This window comes from Peromyscus californicus, unplaced genomic scaffold (assembly GCF_007827085.1).
Source record: "Peromyscus californicus insignis strain IS unplaced genomic scaffold, ASM782708v3 Scaffold_13__1_contigs__length_99412109, whole genome shotgun sequence".
Classification (NCBI taxonomy): domain Eukaryota; kingdom Metazoa; phylum Chordata; class Mammalia; order Rodentia; family Cricetidae; genus Peromyscus; species Peromyscus californicus.
Genome location: NW_026294424.1, coordinates 23,403,563 through 23,420,282, shown reverse-complemented (window position 1 = coordinate 23,420,282; position 16,720 = coordinate 23,403,563). Strand labels below are relative to the sequence as shown.

The 16,720-nt window shown below is 41.9% G+C and overlaps 1 long non-coding RNA gene across 2 annotated transcripts in view; it reads left to right on the top strand.

Moving 5' to 3' along the window:
* LOC128108288 (uncharacterized) overlaps positions 1-8,943 on the top strand; it is a 30,036-nt gene extending 21,093 nt beyond the window's left edge. For both annotated transcript variants that reach the window (XR_008217413.1, XR_008217414.1), the window contains one exon: positions 8,477-8,943. This is a non-coding gene — a long non-coding RNA (uncharacterized LOC128108288). The remainder of the gene's footprint in view (positions 1-8,476) is intronic.
* Positions 8,944-16,720: the final 7,777 nt, after the last annotated feature.

Here is a 16,720-nt window from a genome sequence, read left to right as displayed (position 1 = left end):
ACCCTAACATTTTTTTTTTCAAGACAAGGTTTCTCTGTATAACAGACCAGGCTGCCTCGAACTCACAGAGATCTGCCTGCCTCTGCCTCCTAAGTGGGATTAAAGGCATGTGCCACCACCACACAGCTAATCCTAAAATTTTAATTCACATTTGCTTTTATGATAACATTACTCACATTCAAGGTTTTTCAGATTCAATTTATAGGGTAAGAGGGCAGTCACCACTATGGCTATTTCCAGTAGGACAGAAATGTATGTCGGAAGTGTCCCTCACTGGAGTTTATGCTAAGGAGAGGTGGTACATTTAGTTTCCAGAGTCAGGGATTTCTGGTGATCCAGAAGGTCTGAGTAGGTTAGGGGTTGGTATCCCTTAGTAAGCATCATTTGAAGTTATGAGCAAGGACCAAAGACAAAACAAACTAAAATCGCACTATCCAGTGTAGGGCACCGTACCTTAGAATGTCTTGGAATGATGGGCATTGTTTCCATTGTACAACAATTTGTTGAATTCTGGAAGAAACAAATCTAATCAATTTATTTTACTCATTTAATTTTATGTGTATGGGTATTTTGCCTGCATGTAGATCTGTGCACCATGTGTGTATATCTTGTGCCCATGGAGGCCACACAAGGTCCCTTGGAACTAGATGGCTGTGAGCTACTAATGTGGGTGCTGGGAATCAAATCCAGTGCTCTCAGCCCCTGAGCTCTCTCTCCTGTGCACTAAGTGGCATCTTAGAGAATGTTGCTGTGACCTGTCCCACGAGAATAATTTTGATAGTTGGGGGCTATGGGTATGGTACCATAGATTCACTTATCTGCATCTGATCTTTGGGGTCCCTCTTGGGGAAATAATGCAAGTACTCAATTACTTTATTGTTCTGTTAGGTTTTTCTTGCTTCTCATTTTGAGTGTTTTCTGGAAAATTGGGTTTAATCCTGGACAAGTGACTCTAATTAGTAATTTTCTAGAATTTGATAGATGGTCCCTATCAAGTTGGCCAAAGCTAGTAGAATTAAGTTTAGAATCATGTTTGGTTATATCTTCCTGTTAGGTATTTAATACCACATAGATGGCCATACGTAACTTTTTCTTTATTGTTGTTTTGCCTCTATGTATGTCTGTGTGAGGGTGTTAGATCCTGGAGTTAAAGACAGTTGTGAGCTGCCATATGGGTGCTGGGAATTGAACCCTGGTCCTCTGGAAGAGCAGCCAGGGCTTTCAACTGCTGAGCCATCTCTCTAGCCCCAAGGCCATATATAACTTTTGTTTGTTTATTTTAAAAGTCAGCTGAGATTCCATAAGTGCTACCTGTGAGGACTTAAGATAGATTCTCTGGTTCATTTAGTATCTCTCTCTCTCTCTCTCTCTCTCTCTCTCTCTCTCTCTCTCTCTCTCTCCCTGTTGTTGTTTTGTTTTGAGACAGGGTCTCACTGTATCCCTAGCAGGCCTAGAACTCACTATGTAGACCAGGTTGGCCTTGAACTATGTAGACCAGGTTGGCCTTGCAGAGATCTCCCTGCCCTGCCTTTCCTGTGTTGGCAATAAGGTATGCGCCCCTACCCTTTAGTGCCCCTCCTACCAGTTATGCCATCTTCCGGGTCAGGTCAGGGTCTTGCTGAGCATGTGGCTTCCCTTGGAAGCATAGGAACCAGGTCCCTCTCCAAAGACTGCCCTCCCTGCAGGTTGTCCCCTGCTTAGAGTTCCACTGGGCAGCTCAGTGCCCCCTCTGGCTGGGCACTAGGTGTCTTATCGGGGTAGTAAGGTTGTTTGTGGAGATACCATTGTTCCCTGGGTCCTGGCGGACCTTGGAGATCAAAGCCCAAAATATTGGCTGTCCTTTCTGTCCTCACTACCAAGGCTAGACAAGACAGTATAAGAAAGCTAAAGACCATGCCTCTTGTGAAACCCAATATGAACATTCTCAACAATTAAGTGGAACTCAGCAGCATATTGAAAGGATTATAACCCTACAAGCCAGGGGGATTCATTCTTGGATTCTAGGACATTTCAACATATGAAAATGGCCAACACAATACATCACACTTCCAGAACAGGGGACTGGCAGGGTGCTCATCAGGCAGACATGCTTGTCATTGACCTGATGACTCAAATTTGATCCCCAGGACTCACAAGATGGAGAGAGAATCAACTCCCACGTGTTGCTCTCGGCTCTCTATGTGAACGCCTGTACATATGTACAGTAAATGAGTCAATAATTAAAAAACCTTCTGGAGAACTGATCCATTTGACAAAATTTAACCTTGCTCCATAAACTAGTCAACAAAACAGAAACAAAAGTAAACTACTTTCACTATAACTGAGACCACCATTGCCTCAGATAGTAGTATGCTCTTAAAATGTTTTCATTGTTTTATCATTTTGTGTGAGCAGGTCTGTGCACTGTGTGTGCGCAGGATGCTTGGAGGCCAGATCTCGGGGACGAGAGTTGCAGGTGGGTGTGAAGCACCACGTGGGTGCTGGGAATTGCAAGGGTAGTCAGCATTCTTCAGGGGCTGAGCCACCTCTCCAGCCCGATGTGAGTATTCTTGGCATCTGTGGCATAAATAAATGATAGTACATGGTTATCGTCAGCATACTTATTTTAATTTTTCTTTATGTTTGGACATTTTCATATTGATTTGAAACAGGACGCTCTCACCTAAAAAAAAAAGAAAAGCAAGCTCAGCTCACAACCACCCCACCCACATAATCTTCTCTTTTATAGTTTGTTCTTCATAAGCTACACAGCAAGACCCTTCTCAACAAACAAAAGTTCTTTTTTTTTTTTTGCTTTTTCGAGACAGGGTTTCTCTGTGTAGCTTTGCGCCTTTCCTGGATCTCGCTCTGTAGCCCAGGCTGGCCTCAAACTCACAAAGAAAAGTTCATTTTTAAAAGAGGAGAGCGCTATGAGATGTGGATCAACTAGATCACTCGTGCCTTGGTGGCGGGAAAATGAAATGGTCCAGTCATGGGAACATGGGAACATCAAGACTGTTTTTCAAAAATACCACACTGGGGGTGGGGTGGGGTGGGGCTGGAGAGCCTGCTCAGCAGGTAAGAGCACTGGTTGCTTTTCCAGAAGTTCAGTTTCCAGAGCCCTATCTTAAGAAACAACAGAACTCCAACACACAGTGGGGCTGGAGAGGTGGCTCAGCAGGTAAGAGCACTGGGTGTTCTTGCAGAGGACCGGGGTTCAGTTCTCAGCACCCACATGGTGGCTGACAATCATCCATAATTCCAGTTCCAGGGTATCTGATGCCCTCTTTGGGGACACCAGGCACAAACATACATTAGAAAAAAAAAGGTCTTTAAAAAGACCATGTGGCGTAGCAGTTCAGCTTCTGGGTATGTACCAAAACCAGTCAATCAAACAAAACAAAACAAAACAACAGCAAAACCTGAAAGCTGGGGTCAAGCGTGATGGCACACCCCTGGAATCCTAGAATTTAGGGAGCTAACGCAGAGGGACCAAGAGTTACAGCAAGACCCAACAGTCAGTGCTGTTTGCTTGTGGCCCACCGTGAAGAGAAGTCGGCATGAAGCAGAGGCCGTGAATGAATACTGCTTACTGGCTTGCTTCCCATGGCTTGTTCAGCGAGCTTTCTTATCTACCCCAGGACCACCTGCCCATGGTTGGTACCACCCCAGTGGTCTGGACCCTCCCAAGTCAACAATTAATAAAGAAAATACCCCACAGGCTTGCCTACAGGTGATCCAGAGTAATTTTCTCAACTGAGGCTCTTCTTTCCACATAACATTAGCTTTGTGGAGTCTCCCTTTTCGTGTGGATCGTTGGTCACCAGCCCCTGAGGACAAAGGGAGCGGAAGCAGTCAACAGGGTGTGGATGGCTGTGAGCATGCAAAGAACTTTCTGGAGTCACCTCCTGTGACACGGCTCAGTTTATGGGAGCAATGGGGCTAATTTACACAGCTTGAGTCACAGTGGAGGGGAGGACAAATGGACAAGGGAGAAACTACACCGAGTTTGCATACGTGGACTTAATTGAGGACAGACAAATGTTAATGATGCACCAATACAAACACTAGAGTGTGTGAGAGGAAGGGGGAAACAGGGTTGAGTCACACAGCGTTTGCACGGAGCTCTGTGCAGAGTCGTCCTCCAAATGAGGTCAGGCATTGGAGCCTAGAGACTCTCCAAATATGGCCAGGCAGAGAAAGGGAGTCCTCCATATTGCACCGAGCTCAGAGAGCTATCTAGACACGGTGAACTGCAACCTTAAATGCAGGGTTCTCCAACATAGCTTGTGTCAATTTGACAAAAAACTAACTTGGACACAACCCAACGTACATTGATGGAAGCTCAGATAATACATGGTATGTACGTAAAATGAAATGACTATTCAAACTTAAAAATGAAATTCTGATACATGGTACAATGTGGATGAATCCATAAGATGTTAAGTAAGCGAGACACAAAAGGAGTCCACTTACACGAGATATCTGGAATATTCAAATTCACAGACACAAAGCCAGGTGCTGAGGGAGGAGGAACTGGGGGAAATAGCATGGGTGGACATATTTGTTCACACTTATGAGGGTAGCTTTGACATTAAAGTATTGATCTTAGCTGGGTGTGGATGTCTGTAAGCCCAGCACTCGGGAGGATGGGCCAGGCTGAGAATTTGTGGCCAGCCTGGTAAGAGTTTCAATGTTTCAAAGCTTTTATTTTAAAAGATTCTTAGACTTTGACTCTTTCACTTTAAAAATCAGTTTTGTCAGCTCTTTCTGCTCCCCCCTCGTGTGCACATGTGTGCGTGTGTGCGTGTGTGCGTGTGTGTGTGTGTGTGTGTGTGTGTGTGTGTGTGTGTGTGTGTTTGGGACAGCCTGCCTAATGTAGCCCAGGCTGATCTTGAACTCAGCTCTATGGCTGAAAAGGACCTTGAGCTTCTGATTTCTCGTGTTATGGAGTGTGCTGCATGCTGGGTTTGATGTTGGATGGAGATCTGCTGGGAATGGAGCACAAGGCTTCACCCCTGCCAGCAAGCGTTCTCTCACTGGAGATGTAGCTCCAGCCCTTGGCTTCAAATATCCAATGTTTCTGTTGTTCAAATCTTAGATGGTCTTTTAATAAAAAACCCAGAGCCAGATATCAGGCTGAAAGCTGAAGGATCAGAGAAGCAGAGCAGCCAGCCACTAGTTCTTTCTTCTATGAAATCCTCAGCCTAAAGAGAGTGAGTTCCTGTTTCCTCACGCCTTACATACTTTTCTCTGCCCAGACATCACTTCCTGGGATTAAAGGTGTGTGTGCTTCCCAGTACTGGGATTAAAGGTGTGTGCCACCACTGCCTGGCTCTGTTTCCTGTGTGGCCTTGAACTCACAGAGATTCAGACAGATCTCTGCCTCCTGAGTGATAGGATTAAGGGTATGTGCCACCACTGTCTGATCTCTATGTCTAATCTAGTGGCAGGCTCTGTCCTCTGATCCACAGGCAAGTTTATTAGGTTACACAATATATCACCACATTTCCCCTTTTTTGTCTAAAATAATAAAGAAGTTATAACTAATACAAGAAAAACTATGTACAATTAGTATATACAATATATACAATCAAGAATTACATTAACCATGTCCAGTCCATTTGCATTTGACAAATTCAGAGAAAATACTCCATTATTTATCCTATTTTTGTGAGTCCCAAATGTACCTAATTCACTTTCTGTCCTAACTTGTATTACCAGCCAAAACTATCTTTTGATGTCTTTCAATCTTATAAACTTTGCACCTCTTCGGTGAGTTTCTTTCCTGAATTTGTTAACAAGGAAAACTATAACTATAATTTTCTAATCTTCAACTCCCTCAGAGACCCGAGAAGGAAAAAACATTGACTGAGTAAAAAGGAAGTACAAACAAGCGACTTCCAAAAAATGTGAGAAATGACAGAAACAGCTGACTGCCTGGACAGTCACGCAAGGTTCCTCTGCAATGTTGGGGCATCCATCTTCAGCCTACAGGCCTAGCATATCTGACAGACTCATCTTTGAAGCAGGATTTTCTAAAGGGCCTTCCTACCTTGTCTTGACAAGGATCAGCAGTCCTTTCTTCTGTGTCCTGCTTGTCCATTTGGACAGCATACTGTCAGCTGTCAAGGCAAGGGCATTTTCTTGCCCAGTGGCTAACTTGCCACAAAGAAAGTAAACTCCATGTGGAGTTTCTTCAATGTCCATCATCTTCTCTGAAGTATATTGGTGCTGCCAGGAGCAGACATGTCTCATTGTCATGAAAAAAAAAAAGCATCTATGTTATTAAAACATCTTAAATGCCATATTCTGTAGATCTCTGAAGTGTTTGAAGATGACCTGTGTATCTAAAATATATTTCTTTTAAACCTTGAAAACATACCTAATAGGACTACAGGTTTGATTGTAATGACTATTAACTAGCATTTCTTATATCCTAATTAGTTGGTAATAATAACTTTCCAGGACTAGCAATTTGCATTACATTGTTAAATGAGCTGTATAGGTACAATACCTAGAACAAGATTAGAAATATATATACAGTATTTTCTAACAAAATCAATCTCAAATTTGTATCAATATACATAATTTGTATACAATATGCAAAAATCCAATCCAATGTAAAATATTTTTTAAAAATATTTATTTATTTATTATGTATACAGCATGTATGACTGCAGGCCAGAAGAGGACACCAGATCTCATTACAGATGGTTGTGAGTCACCATGTGGTTGCTGGGAATTGAACTCAGGACCTCTGGAAGAGCAGTCAGTGCTCTTATCCTCTGAGACATCTCTCCAGCCCCTTTTTTATCAGAGTAAATTCAATAATCTACTTCTTATCTATATCTCTTTTTCTTTTTCTTTTCTTCAAACAAGAACCCTGAATCTAATCTCTTTTGTTTAGCTTTTTCCCTGACCATTAACAATTAACAACCTATAACCAACCATCCTAAACAATGACAATTATCTATAACCCATTGAAAGACCAAAAACCACCCATTTCACCTCTTGGGAATGTGGGCATCATGTTCTTACAATTACTTCCTGCTGTCTGAGGGTGAAGGCATCTTTAGGGGATCCTGAAAAGAAAATTTTTGGATTAATTGTCAAGTCCTGGGAGAAGTAGCTGTATCATTTGTTGTCTAGTCTCTGCATAATGGGAAAGTGCAGGGCTTGTCTCAAGTCCTTGCTCCAGTAGTCTGTGAGGCTGGACCATCTCAGCTAGCCATCTTGAAATTGTCCTGAGCAGTTTGTAGACCAAAGCTGATCTTTGGGTGATGTTTGTCAGCTTAGTGGCATTATCATCATCCTGATGCAATTGTCCTTGTGGGGTTCCATAATCTTTTTGGAGACTTCAAAGGTCACTCTTAGGTGTGGTCATGGTTCATGGTAGACAATCTTTTTCTTGGGACATTTTTTTCTGGGTGATTTGTCCTTTTTCTGCAGATGTCTCATTTATCCAGTGTTCTTCAGATTCCTTAGCCTTCATTCTCCTGAAAGACAAAAAACAAAATCCTTTCCCAACCCTAACTTTGGGGAGATTCCAAATCTAATCTTTATCAATTTTGATTTATGGTTTCTCCTAAATTTTTTGTTCTCTCTTCTATAGCTGTTCTATCATCCAGAGTGGTATGGTTTTTTACAATAGGCATTGGGTTCTTTAATTGCTCAGAGAAGGTGTTTCTTCCATGATAAACTGAATTTGTCGTGGGGGCCTGCAAGCGGCCCCTCAGGGAGTTTCTTGATGGCAAAGTCAAAAGATTGCCTTGTCTGTCCCTTGTTGATCTATATTCTTAATCCAGTGTTTGTCTTTGCCACACCTTCAGCATAATCCAGAAGGGAGCAGCGTTCTGTTGCCATTGTTCCTTGAAAAAAACATTGTTTCTAGGAATGCCCTGTTTACAGTCCCTTTTTAGGTAAGCTTGTTTACCCCAATTAAAACATATGACTTTAGCCAGGTGGTGGTGGCACATGCCTTTAATCCCAGCACTCGGGAGGCAGAGCCAGGTGGATCTCTGTGAGTTCGAGGCCAGCCTGGGCTACCAAGTGAGTTCTAGGAAAGGCGCAAAGCTCCACAGAGAAACCCTGTCTGGAAAAGACTAAATTGTCAGAGACCAAACATGGACCATGGAAAAGTATTAGCTAGGCCAGAGAACAAGCCCCTACCCTAAACCAGATGCCCCCAAAGATAAAGAACAGGTCAGACAGGTCAGGTAACATAGCAACAGATCAATGGGCCCTGACCAGTGACCTTACCACCTAGCAGCCTCACGACTTGCACGACTTGCACGTAGCCCTTCACCTGCACGTAGCCCTTCACCTGCACGTCCCCCTTCACCTGCACGTATGGCACGTGCACCCCTTCCCTCCTTCCCTCCCCCTCCCATGCTATATAAGCCCTGCTGAGGAGAATAAAATTTGCAGCTTGATCAGAACACACTGTCTTGCTGTCTTCTCTCATGTCTCCCATCCCTCTCATTCTCTCCCACAGGTGGGTCGCCCCCGTTGACACCCCGCTGGCCGGGGCAACTGGCGCCCAACGTGGTGGCTCAACCCTCGCCTCGTTGGGAGTTGAATGTCCTTCTCCAGGAAAGCCCAGATGTCTGGTGGAGATTTTTGGTGGTCGTCCGTTGAGACCGCCCGACTCGACACCCTTTCTTGACGATCCGGAGGAGAGCGGGAAGGACGAGGTTAGTCTAAATTTAGGCTTAACCATGGGATGGGGAAGTTCTTCCCATTACCTTTTCCTTAAGGGCTTTAAAGAGACCCTCAAGACACGAGGGATAAGGGTTCGTTAAAAAAAAAAAGACCTCAACAAATTCTTTAGTCACTTAGAGGACTGTTGTTCCTGGTTTCCCCAAGAAGGGACGATTGATGTTAATGATATCCTAAAGGTTTTTTGTAAAAAAAAGTAAAAAAAAAAAAAAAAAGATTTAGGAGACCCTTCAAAGCTGCCAACCTTATGAAATTCATTTACCATCAGACTATGATAAGCGGCAGAGATTCTAACCCCTCCCTTTTAGGGAGAAACCTGCCATTACTTCATTCAGGGTCTTACAAGGAGGTAACACAATGTTATCACACTACCAGACCTCCTGAGAGTGTAAACTAGAGCTAATGAAGTTCACTATGTTCTCCATAGCAGCAGTGTCCTGCTACAAACAAGTTTTTTTGTGCTCAAACTAAATGGATCTAAGGATCAACTTGAGCCTAAACTTCTAAATTGCTAACTAGGAGCTCACTCCAGCAGCCATCATTTAAATAACAATGCAAACACCACAGCCAGAGCCCGGTTTAAAAACTAATGGCAACTCCCAGCTCTCCTAAAAAAGTGTCTTTTTCTCTCTTTTTCCTCTTTTTGGGTTGACTTTTAAGTTCTTGGTAATTTACAAAAATCTTGGCCAAGTACAAGAACTTCGATTAACCCATTTAAAAAAAAACAGGTCCTGCTTAGGGGACGCCCTGCTACGACCTGTATGGATTCATCAGACCCCCGAAGACGTTTGGGGGTTGGAATCCTAAACATCTGCCTTCTTCCCTCTGAACCTAACTATCTGCTATCTGCATCTCAGCTCACTTCTGCCTGTGAGTCGTCTCCACCCTTCTCCTCGCCTTGCCATTTCCGGTGGCTATCTGGCTTGATACAGACTGGGTGCAGCTGCTACAAAAAAAAAAAATCCTCCTTTGTTTTACTATGCTTATCTCATTTCTTGATACTCCTTAAAGGATTTATTAATTTGTTACTCTCCTCATATATTATATTTTTGAATAAGAGTTCCTGTTTCTATATTAAAATAACTTCAGTACAAACTTAATATTATTAAGGCTAAACTGATGGGCATAAAAACCTAAGTTCTAGGCCGGGCGGTGGTGGCACACGCCTTTAATCCCAGCACTCGGGAGGCAGAGACAGGCGGATCTCTGTGAGTTCGAGGCCAGCCTGGACTACCAAGTGAGTCCCAGGAAAGGCACAAAGCTACACAGAGAAACCCTGTCTCGAAAAACAAAAAACAACAAAAAACAAAAAACAAACAAAAAAAAAAACCCTAAGTTCTAAGCTTATAAGGGCAACTAACATAAATTGTTAAGAATAACTTTACTTTAATTACAGATAATTAAGAAATAAAATTTACTGATTGATTGGCTGACCTAAACTGTAAACTGTTAAGGATAAGTTGTACTTAAGCTATAAGCTATTACAGATAATTATTAGGATACAAATAAAGGGTTAATCATCATAAATGATCAAATCTTCTAATGTATGCGAAATCGTATTTATATACATGCTAAGTATGCTAAATTTCATATAATCAATTCATTACTTAGCCCCCTAGCATTTAACATGTTTAAGCTTTGGACAAAACTGTCATAACCCTTATTGCCAGGATTTTGTCCAAACTATGCATTGAGATCATTTAGATTATATCCCCATTTACCAGGCCTAAAAGATAATTTGCCTTGCTATCCAAATTCATAGAAAAGGTAGCTTGCCAAACAGATTTCAAAATAAACTTTGTTCCTTTGTTTAAAGGAATTCACCACATTGGCTGCTCTCAGTAATCAATCACCTATATTTCCTGATAAATTAAATACAAAAATGCTTTTAGATGTAAAGTTTTTATAGGATATAAAGGATTAGATATAAAGAATGTTTAAAAACGTTAAGAAATAATTTATTACATATGTAATTGGGATAGAGAAATATAACATATAAACATCTAGATATGTTATAAATGATACATAAATCTCAATAAGTAACCTAAAGATATTGAGGATGTATGCCTAAGTTAGATCTATGGATAAGGTTTTTATTGAGGTCTGAGATAGATATATAGGCTTTAAAAATAAACTTATGTATACCTTAATACAAAAGTCTATGGACCTCCTCAGAAGGGACACTGGGGCTAATTACAGGCCGTAGCTCCTCGGCTGTATAAGGTTGCCCTAGGGTTGTGCGATTCTGACTTTACTGGAGAGATTAAGATCATTGTACAATTCAGATTCATACAAGGCAGTGCCTAAGGGAACTGCTGGTGTGGATTCTAGTGATATGGCCTTCTGGGTTCAGGAAATTAAATATTCCAAACAACTAAACACTTAAAATATAGGGAAAGAAGATAATTTGCTTACTAGACATAAACATAGATGTTTCTTATATTTCAGAAAAAGATTGGCCAAGTACTTAAGACGACTATTACCTCTTCGTCTCTTACAGGCCTAGGTCAAGCTAATAATGTAGCCCGAAGGTCAGGAAAATCTAATGCTCCTATCTGGATCAAACAATGGCTTTTAAATGCTGAGAAAATTATAATTGCTACCTGTTTGGTGTAGGAAAAACTTAAATTTTGGACATATAAGGCCCCCACCAGCCCTTAAATCACCCCAATATCTTTTTATTTAGGAAAATCAGGCTTATAGACTGTTATAGATCCTTTAAAAATTAAATAAAATTTATTAAAGCCAAGGAAAGTCTCACAGCCTGGCTTGCCATCTCCCAGGGCCATCCCCAGAAATAAAAAAAAAAAGAAAAAGTCATAGATATACAAGATTGCTTCTTGTCCATACCTCCTCAACCTAAAGATTGTCAGCATTTCAAATATTTTTAGCTTGCCTACTCACCCTACCATGATCGAGGCCAAAGCTGACATACAGAGCAGAAAATGCGAGTTCTGTTTATCCAGGACTCATTCATTGAACAAAGTTCCTCATTATATATACAGATTAACTATCAAAACTAACTGTCAATTATAGCTTCCTCACAGTCCCCCAACCTATATGTATGTATACATGTATATGTATATACATATATCTTACAATACATTTATTGTACAGATGATATTATATTTATATCAAACTATAAAACTTGTGAGTCTATAGAATGGCAGATAGCTCTACAGGATATACTGACACCTTTTCATATGTCTGTTCAACAATTATAAATTCTCTCCCTATGGAAGCTTACCCATGAGGCTTATGTCCTTATGATTCATGGTTATGAAATAAAAAATAATACACCATTTCTTTCACTGCTTTTTAATCTTAGGAATGCCTTGAGCCCATATATAGACAATAGCCTTACATATACTTCAAGAGCTCTTAAGAATTGGTGCTTAATTTTTTTTTTTTTTTTTTTTTTTTTTTTTTTTTTTTTTTTGGTTTTTTCAAGACAGGGTTTCTCTGTGTAGCTTTGCGCCTTTCCTGGTACTCGCTTTGGAGACCAGGCTGGCCTCGAACTCACAGAGATCCGCCTGGCTCTGCCTCCCGAGTGCTGGGATTAAAGGCGTGCGCCACCACCGCCCGGCGAATTGGTGCTTAATTTTTCATATCCCCCACTACAGGTATTCCTCATGACCACCAGGCCAAGTCACAAAGGTACACCTAAGCCTATGATCTCCTCACTGATATTTAAAAAGGTCCTGATGTTTTCATAATGTCAGGAGGAGGATACATGTCTTTATAGGACATTGACCTGCCTTTATGAATCCTGGATTGCGTGGTCACACCATATATTGGCAGCTGCAGGACAAAGGCGCTCTAAAGCTGCCAGTCTGAATACAGGCTGTTATTTACCTCTAGATTCTTAAATATTGAGCCTTGAATATAAATAAGTTGATACAATTCCAGATCCTTTTGATGAACTGTTCATCAAAACTTATAAAAATATGATTAGAATAATTCTGTTCTAAATGTATTTTATTAATTTTTGTCAAAATATATATGAGACTTGAGAGATATATAAATAACACATTTCAGATTTCATTCTCTGGCTATCCTGATGTTTTGTTGAGGCTCCAAGGACTCATAATTTTGCTCTGATAAAGTTCACCACTGTTATATTGCTAACATGTCTAAGATTTTGTCTGTTAAGAAGGTTCTCATAAGCTTCAGGAGATGATGGTGTGCGATCAACATTTGCCAACGCCCACAAGCCAAGAAGGACTGGGAGGAATACAACCTGACTACAGTTTATATCTCCCACTTACAAATTTTCTTTTTCTTCTCTGTGGGTGGGGTCAGACTGCCCACAATTGCAAAATTTATTTATTTATTTTATTTTTATTTAATTTTTTTTTTTTTTTTTTTGGTTTTTTGAGACAGGGTTTCTCTGTGTAGCTTTGCGCCTGCTGGCCTCGAACTCACAGAGATCCGCCTGGCTCTGCCTGCAAAATTTATTAGAGGAAAGCGTAGGATGCCCCAACCCATGACTGCAGTCACTCTGGCTGTCCTCCTGGGGGCCGGAGCTGCAGGGGCCGGTACTGGCATAGCTTCCCTAGTTTTATCTATTCAACATTATTCAGAGCTTAGAATTTCCATAGATGAAGATATAGCACAGCTTGAGCGAGGCATTTCCGCCCTTGAATCCTCCCTCATCTCCCTTTCAGAAGTGGTCCTCCAAAACCGTGAGGGCTCGACCTCCTCTTTTTACAGCAAGGAGGTCTGTGTGCCGCTCTTAAGGAAGAGTGCTGCTTCTATACTGATCACACAGGAGTAGCAAGGGATAGCATGGCCAAAGTCCAGGAAGGCTTAGAGAAGCGCAAAAAAGAAAGAAATCAAGAGCTAGACTGGTTCCAAAATTGGTTCTCTGCATCTCCCTGGCTAACCACCCTCCTGCCGTCCCTTCTGGGACCCTTGGTTGGCCTCATTGTTGTCTTGACATTCGGCCCTTGGGCCTTGTCTCGACTAACTCGATTAGTGCGCGGTCAGCTGGCCGAACTTCACGCAAAACAAATTCAGGTTCATTACCATCGCCTCGATCTCCATGATCGTGGTCTCGATGAACCAGATACAGACTCCATATCAGCACAGGCCCCTCCGCCCAGGGGAGGATGCACCTGTGCCTGGGAGCTGGAGCCCACTGCATAGGGGATTGAGGGTGCAGCCGGGACTGCAGAAGGCAGGGAGACTAAAGTGCTCCACCATCCTGGGTGCCTTGGATGACATGCTCTATTGCATGGCGGTTATGCAGACCCTATACTCTTTCCTCCTGGATTCAAACCCGCCCCCTGTAAAAAACTGCATCGTTCCAGCCTCCTTCGGGGCATGTGGGGACGCCTGCATGGACCGACAGCCGATAATGGAACTTATCAGGGATAGAGCCTTTGTCACCCCTCTCCTGTCATGGCAAAAACATTTGGGCCTCCTTTCTTTGTTTTGCTATACGTATAGAAGGGGGAGATGTCAGAGACCAAACATGGACCATGGAAAAGTACTAGCTAGGCCAGAGAATAAGCCCCTGCCCTAAACCAGATGCCCCCAAAGATAAAGAACAGGTCAGGCAGGTCAGGTAGCATAGCAACAGAACAATGGGCCCTGACCAGTGACCTTACCACCTAGCAGCCTCACGACTTGCACAACTTGCACGTAGCCCTTCACCTGCACGTCCCCCTTCACCTGCACATCCCCCTTCACCTGCACGTATGGCACGTGCACCCCTTCCCTCCTTCCCTCCCCCTCCCATGCTATATAAGCCCTGCTGAGGAGAATAAAATTTGCAGCTTGATCAGAACACACTGTCTTGCTGTCTTCTCTCATGTCTCCCATCCCTCTCATTCTCTCCCACAGGTGGGTCGCCCCCCGTTGACACCCCGCTGGCTGGGGCACTAAATAAATAAATTACATTTAAAAAATTAAAAAAAAATCTGACTTTACTATTTCTTCAAACCTCTGGAAATCACCTCTCCTATCCAAGTATCATCATGGTCATGAGATTCAATATTCATTGTATCTGAGATCCATCCCTCCAAGGGTGCATATCTTGCCTTTAATGGCCTAATTACCCTTTTGTATTGTGTATTAGCATTTTCAAAAGTCAGAGATTCAATTATTATCTATCTAGCTTCTGAATTTGGTATCATTCTATTTACTCCTGAAGACAGTCTTTATAAGAAATCAGTGAAGGTTTCTTTTGGGTCCTGTATAACTTTTGTAAATGACTCAATTTTCTTTCCTACTTCTTCATTTCTGTCCCAAGCATTCAAGGCTGCCATTCAGCATAAAGTATGGTCATCATGTAGAGATTGTCTTTGTATATCAGCATAATTACCTTCTCCAAGAAGTTGATCTTGGGAGATTTCCATACCTCTAGCCCTACTCTGTCTTTCCACCAGGTCCTCCATTGTAATTGGGGTCCAGCCCCTAAGATTGCTGTAACCAAATCTCTCCAGTCTTGAGAGAGAATTCTATTTCAAATTGACCATGAGTTTACATCTGCTTCACAAATGGGGAATGCATACCATATGACACTATACCTTCTTTGAATCACCTCAAATCTAACATCTGCACAGGAGTCCAGTCAGCACTTACACAGCCTTGAGCATGTAGCAGTTCCTGTAAGGTCACTGGATAGATTAAAGTTGGCTGTTTGAAAGCCTTAGGCTGTTCCTCTGTAACCATATAATGCAGTGCTGAGATTGGTTCACATTTAAATTCCTCTGTCTGGGTCTGAATTTCTCTATGATCTGTTTTAACAAGTTTTTCTAAAACTTTTATCTTGACACTCATATTAATTAAATTCTTTTAATGATCAAACAATATTTATAATTGATATTACATAAATCCCATCTACATTAATTATCCTTTCATTTAATTGTTCCATTTTCAGAATGTCAATTGTATTATGAAACAGAGACCAAACACTCGCCATTGCAAAAATGTTTCCCAGTTTTTAATGTGGGAAAAAAATGTCTTTTAACTAACTTCTTCCTTTAGGAAATCCCAAATGACTCACCAAGTCTGCTGACAAAGATGATTCAGATGATGCTGTGGCAGCAGTCTGAGGACAGGGCCCAGAGAAAACCAAAAGAGGAAACCAGAGAGCCAGATGTTTGTATGGGGGACCATGTGAAAGCAGCTAATTCCAGCATGTTTGGAGCCTGGGCCTGGGGAGTTTGCTGCAGAGAGGCTGCAACAAAAACTTAGCCAGTGGGGTAGGGACTCTGGCCCGTGTGGGGTGGAGGCTCTGGCCGTGTGCAGCTTTTTCATGAATTCATGCCCCACAAGTTGGACACCAGATGTAACATCAATCTTAAAAGGTCTTATAATAAAAAACCCAGAGCCAGATATCAGGGTGAAAGCTGAAAGATCAGAGAAACAGAGCAGCCAGCCACTAGTTCTTACCTCTATGAAAGCCTCAGCCTAAGAGAGTGAGATCCTGTTTCCTCACACCTTATATACCTTTCTCTGCCCTGATGTCACTTCCTGGGGTTAAAGGTGTGTGCCACCTCTGCCTGGCTGCTCTGTCTAATCTGGTGGCTTGTTCTGTTCTCTGATCCTCAGGCAAGTTTATTAGCGTACATGATATATCACCACAGTTTTTATTATTTTTAACCTCTAAGATATTTTCTTCATTTTTTTAAACTTTATTTCTAATTTCTTAAGACTCAAATCTCTTAACTTTTGTTCAGGCAAAAGGAATTTTCTTCTTTAGGTTTAGAAAGTATTAAAACAACAAACCTCTGATTTCTTTATAATCCACCTCACTAGCTTGCAAATGGAAATGACAGGATACAGTCATTGGAGGAACCTGACTCTCATCTACGCTGTTTCCTTCCTCCTCCTCCTCCTCCTCTTCCTCCCTCCTCTTCTCTTCTCTCTCTCTCTCTCTCTCTCTCTCTCTCTCTCTCTCTCTCTCTCTCTCTCTCTCTGCCTCTCTTTCTCTCATGTCTTTTTTAAGTAGAAAAAATTCAAGAAAGCATTCACTGGTAATGTGACTTAAATTATAAGAGAAAATAGAGTT